This window comes from Natrix helvetica (genome assembly GCF_964273705.1).
Source record: "Natrix helvetica genome assembly, chromosome: 5".
Taxonomy (NCBI): Eukaryota; Metazoa; Chordata; class Lepidosauria; order Squamata; family Natricidae; genus Natrix; species Natrix helvetica.
This window is the reverse complement of record NC_138551.1, coordinates 89,687,781-89,695,713: the sequence shown is the minus strand read 5'-3', so window position 1 is coordinate 89,695,713 and position 7,933 is coordinate 89,687,781.

Below are 7,933 nucleotides of genomic sequence, written 5' to 3'. Positions count from 1 at the left end.
GAAACATTAAATTTGAAGGGCATCAGTTCCTGTGGATGGTCAAATCATTTCATACAGCTATAAATGTCCTTTTCTAAATTCTCAGTTCTGCTATTGTTTTTCTACAATTAGAATTTTGAAAGACAATTACTGAATTGTACATAGCAATGTAGCTATGTACCACTGGACAAGAATATTGCCCTCAGCTCCTATGGCAAACATTTATGTGGGTCATGATTTACTATTTTTCACTGTTACTGGCATTTCTTGATTTCACTCCCTCCCCCCCCCCCCATTCCTATTTGAACTAATGAATTTATTTTGTAACAATGGTTTATTTTTAAGTGCTTAAGTTTCTTGGAGTTGCAAGCTTAATATGTGAATATGCTACAAATTGAGCAAACTGGTTCTACAACAAATATTGGAGTAAATGTAAATACTACTCTAGCAAGAACAAAAAGTATTAGGCACCGTCTTGTATTTCAGCCTTTTGTTTCCTTCTAGGATTCCTTCAGGCTTAACGCTGCTTAAATTTAATGACATATTTTGAATGCCATTTCATTCTTTTCTGAATGAAAATAAATGGATATGGTCTATTTAGCCTTTTATTTCAACCCAATACACTTACTTCACCTCCTTAGTACAGGGAGTTTGCAGATTGGGGGTTAGGGATGCCCAGAGGAGGGGGGGCGGTCCTGAGCAGCCTAGAGGTGGGTCATTTTTTAAAAAACCAATCAGTCTTCCTTGGGCAGCAGAGGGACAAATCAGTCAGAACCAACTCTTGGTTTTACAAGCTTATTAATAAAACTTGATTTACTATTGTAAGAAGCTGTTTGAGAATAACCACAATGGTTTTATTCTTATACAAAACAAGACCCTGCCTAAAGGTATGATATGTACCAGTGATGGCGAACCTTTTTCAACTTAGGTGCCAAAAGCATGCGTGCATGCGCTATTGCGCTTGTTCGTGTGTCCACCCCATAATTTAATGCCCCCCTGCGCATGCGTGTGTGGACCCCCGGCTGCCCCACGCATGCACACACAGCTTTCTTGGAGCCTGGGGAGGGCAAAAAGCTCTCCCCCCCCCGAGGCCCTCCAGAGGACAGGACTGGCCCGTTTTCCTCCTACCAGTGGGCCCGGTATGTCCATTTTCCGTCCTCCCCAGGCTCCAGAGGCTTTCTTTCGCGCAAACCGGAAGTTTGAGAACAGACTTCCGGGTTGCCTGTTGGGCCGTTTTTCTCCCTCCGGAGACTTCATGAGGCTTCCCTGAAGCCTCTGGAGGGTGAAAAATGGCCAAAAATCAAGGCCGAAAATCATCTGGCCAGCGTGCATGTAGCTGACATGGCAATGCCCTGCGTGCCCTCAGAAATGACGCCACAGATTCACCATCACAGATATATACCATTGTTAAAACACTAGAATCTTCACGTAAAAATGCATTTATATTTCATATTTCCCAACTTTTCCCTCAGAGGTGATATGCATAATAAGGACTTGAACTCTTTACAATCAGAATTGTCTTTAAAAAATTTGGAGCCTAGCACACGTCTCTCCATTTGCCTGGGCTGGAGAAATAAAAGCAGGGAAGAAGTCACCATATTTCCTATTTCTGAATAATTCATCACTGGAGAGAGAGATGCTTTGGGGAAAGTGGTGGAGCCTGTTTTAATAGGCTCTCCTGTAGCATGTGGGAGGATACATGAGGGATTATGGGAGAAAGGCTGAGTCAAGAGATCCAGAGGAACCGGCCTGTCACATCTTAGAGGTTACATATTCACTTCTTCATAATAGGCTTCAGGTCAGGTTGACAGACTCAACAAAATATGGGGCAGTAATTAGGTTACACATATCTGGTTTGATCAAGAAAGCCCTCTCTTTTTCATAAAGAAGAAACATGCAAACATTCCTGTCAGGGGAATAAGGTGCGGACATCCATTTGTCCATGGAATAAATTATCTTGGGTTGTTTTTTGTTTTGGTATCCGCATTCCACATAATTCTGAATGTGAATCAGGCTTGCATTGATTCTTGCTATGTAATTGCCCAGCACCTAGCTGACCTTGGCTTGAGCTACAAAAAAGTGGTTGGTTTGGATAGCTAATTTTGGTCTTATTATTAATTACATTAATGTATCTATAAAGTTACTGGCAATTAAACGAACGTCTCTGCATAGGTATATAGCAATTAGATTCACAAAAGGAAGAATTTTCTCCAGCTGTCAAGAACTGGTATTGACTTCAAAGAAATTGCACATGTGATTTGAAAGACCTACCAAGGACGCCTCATGTTTATCACCTGCTGGGATTCTGCCATACGCTGTGTGTGTCTCCCTTTGAAGGCTGCAAAAACCAATTAGTACGAAACTGGCTGGTATGTTAGTAAATCATAGTCGCCATAATCATACTGTAGGAAGTTAGCACCCAACCCTATCCTAGAAGAATGAAATATTCTAGGAAATATTAAAAAGGCAAAATATTATATTTCCCTGGATGAGAAATGGAGAAATGTGTTTTTTTTAGGCAGGAAGACTCACTCCTAGTAGCCCCCACCCTCCTCAATGGCCCATAGAGGATGTCAGCATTTAAGAGATAAAGGTCTATTCATAAGCAAATTTCCTCATCCAAGATCCAACAAAGGTAGGATTAGCCCACAGCCATAATAGTAATTGCCCAAAACCCTATTCATTACATCATCCAGCAAGATTCAACCAAGCTTGGGACAAATTTCATCATTCTTACAAGAAGGGGCTGGAGAGAGTTCAAAGGACTTATCAGTTACCCAAATGTTCCAGGCTATTATGAAGGGACAAGAAGAACTGAAAAAAGAGCTGACAGATTTTAAAGAACAACTCAGAGAGTACAGCAGCAAAGAATAGAAAATAAACAGGGTTGGTGTACTGGAGGAGGGCGTGGTTGGGTTGAGGGAGGAGGTGAAGGCAACTCAGAAGGGGAATAGAGAATTGGAAAACTTCATGGTAAAGATGGAACTTGAAAGAATATCCCTTTTTCTCAGATTCTAGAACCTACCCGAGACAGAAGATGAAGATCTTAAGGATACTATGTGTACAATCTTAGCAGAATACATTAAAAGAGATAAAGAACAGTTGTGGGATATGGACCTGGTTTATAGAATCAATTCAGAATATACCAGAACACATAATGTTCCAAGGGAAGTCCATGTTAAATTTCTTAGGAAGACCACGAGGGATGAGGTTTTGGGAGCCCAAAGGGGGGGACCACTAAAATATAAAGATAAAGAAATTGCCATTCTTAAACAAATTCCGAAAAAAATAAGAGATAAGAGGAGGAAGTATTCCTCCTTATCAAAGAAATTATATAATAAAGGAGTTTGGTTTAGATGATTATTGCCAGAAGGAATGTTGATCTGGGAGGGAAACAGAATTAGAATCAATTCAGTTGTGGAGGCAGAGGCCTTCATGAAAAAAAACAGTCCCCTCCTAGAGAAAGAAACCATAAGAGGTAGTGAAAAAGGTGATAATACACAAGATATGAGGGAGGGAGGGGCTGCGGCTCCGCCAGAGGACAGGGGTGAGGGAGCAATATTGAAAAGGCTCAGGTCACAAAAATAAATGCATTTGAAATATTATTGTAATTGTTGATATATTAGAAAGTGGTAAAAGAGATGATTGAACATATGATTGATACAATGTATAATAAGATGCTGTTTTTGCTTATCTTTTATTTTTTGTTTTCCTTTCTGTAAAAGTTGGGAGATTTGGAGAGATTTCTACTTTCAGCACGATGTAGCTGCCAAAAATTTTTGTATATCCACCAATCCTTCCCTATAAATGTTTAAAAACCAATAAAATTCTTTTAAAAAAAGAGAGAGATAAAGGTCTATTCATAAGCAAATTTCCTCATCCAAGATCCAACAAAGGTAGGATTAGCCCTCAGCCATAATAGTAATTGCCCCAAACCCTATTCATTACATCATCCAGCAAGATTCAACCAAGCTTGGGACTCAAGACACTACAAAGTTACCCCTGCATGGTCCCATGGGTGTCTGACAACCAATCAGAATACACTTTTAACACAGGAACGTGAAACTCCAAGGCTTCCTGCAGAGGGTAGAAATCTCCCTCTCACCCATGTGCTCTTTTTGCCCAGAATCTCAAACCATGTGCCCACCATTAAATCATCTCTCCAAGCAGTCTCCATGTTTCCTATGTCTTTCTTCCCATTTGGAACTGATCCCAGGTAGACATTTCTTCCAACAATGCATGCATGCATGCATGCATGCATGCATACATACATACATACATACATACATACATACATACATACATACAAAATAAAAAATAAGAAAAAAGCTGAAAGTACAAGAAAGGGAAAAAGGAAATTAGAAAAAAAAAGATTGCTTGCAATCTTTTACCGTAGTTAACAAGCAAAATTATACACTTACCCTTTATAGTTGTAACTTTTCTATTTTATCCCATTGGGAAAAAAAACATCTATAAAAGGTCTCTCTTTAAAGTCCTCTGAATCGGTGTATATACAATACAATAGTAGAGTTGGAAGGGACCTTGGAGGTCTTCTAGTCCAACCCCCTGCCTAGGCAGGAAACCCTATACCGTTTCAGACAGATGGCTATCCAACATCTTCTTAAAGACTTCCAGTGTTGGGGCATTCACAACTTCTGGAGGCAAGCTGTTCCACTGATTAATTGTTCTCAATGTCAGGAAATTTCTCCTCAGTTCTAAGTTGCTTCTCTCCTTGATTAGTTTCCACCCATTGCTTCTTGTTCTGCCCTCAGGTGCCTTGGAGAATAGTTTGACTCCCTCTTCTTTGTGGCAACCTCTGAGATATTGGAACACTGCTATCATGTCTCCCCTAGTCCTTCTTTCTCTTAAGCTAAACATACCCAGTTCCTGCAACCGTTCTTCATATGTTTTAGTCTCCAGTCCCCTAATCATCTTTGTTGCTCTTCTCTGCACTCTTTCTAGAGTCTCCACATCTTTTTTACATCGTGGCGACCAGAACTGAATGCAGTATTCCAAGTGTGGCCTTACCAAGGCATTATAAAGTGGTATTAACACTTCACGTGATCTTGATTCTATCCCTCTGTTGATGCAGCCTAGAACTGTGTTGGCTTTTTTGGCAGCTGCTGCACACTGCTGCCTCATATTTAAATGGTTGTCCACTAGGACTCCAAGATCCCTTTCACAGTTACTACTACTGAGCAAGGTATCACCTATACTGTATCTGTGCATTCCGTTTTTGTTGCCTAAATGTAGAACCTTACTCTTTTCACCATTGAATTTCATTTTATTAGATAGTGCCCAATGTTCAAGTTTGTCAAGATCCTTCTGTATCTTAAGCCTATCTTCTGGAGTGTTGGCTATTCCTGCCAGCTTGGTATCATCTGCAAATTTGATGAGTTCCCCATTTATTCCCTCATCCAAATCATTGATGAAGATGTTGAAGAGTACTGGGCCTAAAACAGAGCCTTGGGGTACTCCACTGCATACTTCCCTCCATGTAGATGCAGTTCCATTGAGAACTACACGTTGAGTGCGGTTGGTCAGCCAGTTACGAATCCATCTGGTGGTGATGCTGTCTAACCCACATTCTTCTACTTTATCTAGTAGTAGGTTATGGTCTACCTTATCAAAAGCCTTACTGAAGTCCAAGTAAACTATATCAACGGCATTCCTCTGGTCCACTAATTTTGTCACATTATCAAAGAATGCAATAAGATTAGTCTGGCATGATCTGTTTTTGACAGATATATTTGAGTCCAGGGTTTTCTAACATTTTTTTACTTGCTAGAAGAAAATGTGCACCCAACATATAAAATGTCCACTCAAATTTTCACAAATTTGAACATAAATACATAATTTGAAGTGCCTTTATATATTTTAGACACTTTCTCTGGTGACCTATGCCAACACGTTTTAAACATTTTCTTTAACATAATGCAAATCTAATGTTCCATCTTTATATTATAACCCAAAATTTTAGCCCACTATATGACTTTTCAAATTTCAGTAAATGTTTATACATTTTAGCAATTGCATATTCATAAATTGTCCACGATTCTACTTTAAACTAAAGTCTTAGAACGTTCAAAGCCATATTTTTGTTTACTTATTCTTATGGTTGAGTATGACAAGTATATCCCTCTGCCACCAGTTCTCTTGATTTTATTTCACTTTCTTAACATTCTAGTACCACGATGGCGAACCTGTGGCACACAGAGCCATATCTGAGGTTACACGAGGCGTTGCCCTGTGTGAGCTCCAGTGTGCATGTGTTCGCTGGTCAGCTGATTTTGGGGCTTCCATAGGACGGGGGAGACCCCGTTTTCACCCTCCCTGGGCTTCAGGAAAGCCTCCAGAGCCTGTGGATGGCAAAAAATGGGTCCAATGGGCCCACCGGAAGTTTGGAAACGAACTTCTGGTCAGCCTATTGGGCTGTTTTTCACCCTCCCCAGGCTTCAGGAAAGGCTCTGGATCCTGGGGGGGGCAAAAAATACACCTACTGGGCCCACCAGAAGTCAGGAAATGGGCCGTTTCCAACCTCCGGAAGGCCTCGTGGGAATCGGGGGGCTTTTTCGCTCTCCCCAAGCTCCAAGAAAGCCATGTGCGCATGCACGGGGGGCAGTGGGGTGTGTGTCACGGGTGCATACGTAGGTGGGCACAACGGGAGGGCATTTAATTATGGGTGTGGGCACCCGCGTGAGCGTGATAGCGTGAGCTTTTGGCACCCGAGGGGGAAAAGGTTTGTCATCACTGTTCTTCTATATCATAAAGCCATTTGTAGTTCCTTATTTCTCATCTTTAAAATGTTGCTTGTGCTCTTAAAGCCACAAAAGTTTTCAGGCACAACTAGGTTTTCTATTTAGTTCACATTCTCAATATGGCACATCTAACAAATTAATTTTTAAAATCCACATTAACCTTGACTTTCTCGTAGCACAAATATCCAAATCTCAGATCGTGCCCTTTTAACTCCAAAAGCCTATTTCTCATTATTGCCACTCTCATCCAAACCAAACAGCAAGCTGCAAAATAGTTGCAGATCAGGGTTAAACCCCTGTGGTACATACAGATGTTTTATGGCTATTGCATGGCCACACAAGGGGGTTACCATGTGCAATTCAGAGTACTGTTTAATTTCTAAGCCAGTGTTTTTTTAACTTAGCAATTTTGCATGGATTTCAACTCACATGTCAACATATCTTAAAAGTTCTCTGCATATCTTTTGACATTTTGTTATAGGACCACGAAGAAACACATTCACAATGTTTTTCCAACCTTACTTAACATTGACAAGCAACCTCATTGTAGACTTTCCAGAAGCTGCTCCAAAAGGCACCTCGAGGGTAAATGGTTGCCCAGCACTACTTGCTCCATTAAATGTATTTTTTAATTGACTTCTGTATGCTGAGTCCCTTTTTATCATGTCTAATGCTTTTTAATGATGTAAATCAGAGGTGGGTTTCACAAAAGTTCTACCATCGGTTCACCGCACACCAAAACTGTGAGCGTATGTGCACCTTCCACACATGGACTTTGCTTGCATGTGCGGCTTGTTTTCTTTGCGACTTAGAAAACATGGCTAAATAGGACGACATAGAGCCTCGGTGGGTGGGTGGGTTGCCACTACCGGTTCGCCCAAACCAGTCCAAACCTGCTGAATACCATCATTGATGTAAATTGAGAATTGTCTTAGGGGATCTGACAACACATAACAAATTGGAATCCCAACCTGTCTATAACCACATAGCTTCTCGAATCATTTTCCTTCCCTCAATCCTCAGTTGTAGCAGGGAGAAAGGGAAGAAGGCAAATCCTTGTGGGCTGCCAAGCAAACAGGCTATTATGCAGGAACTGGAGTTGCTTCTTTCAGCTGGGAATACTCATGCACTTACAAATGATGCAAATTAATTACATGGGTGTGGTAAATGGTACTTGTGAAACCTTTAGTGGGTGT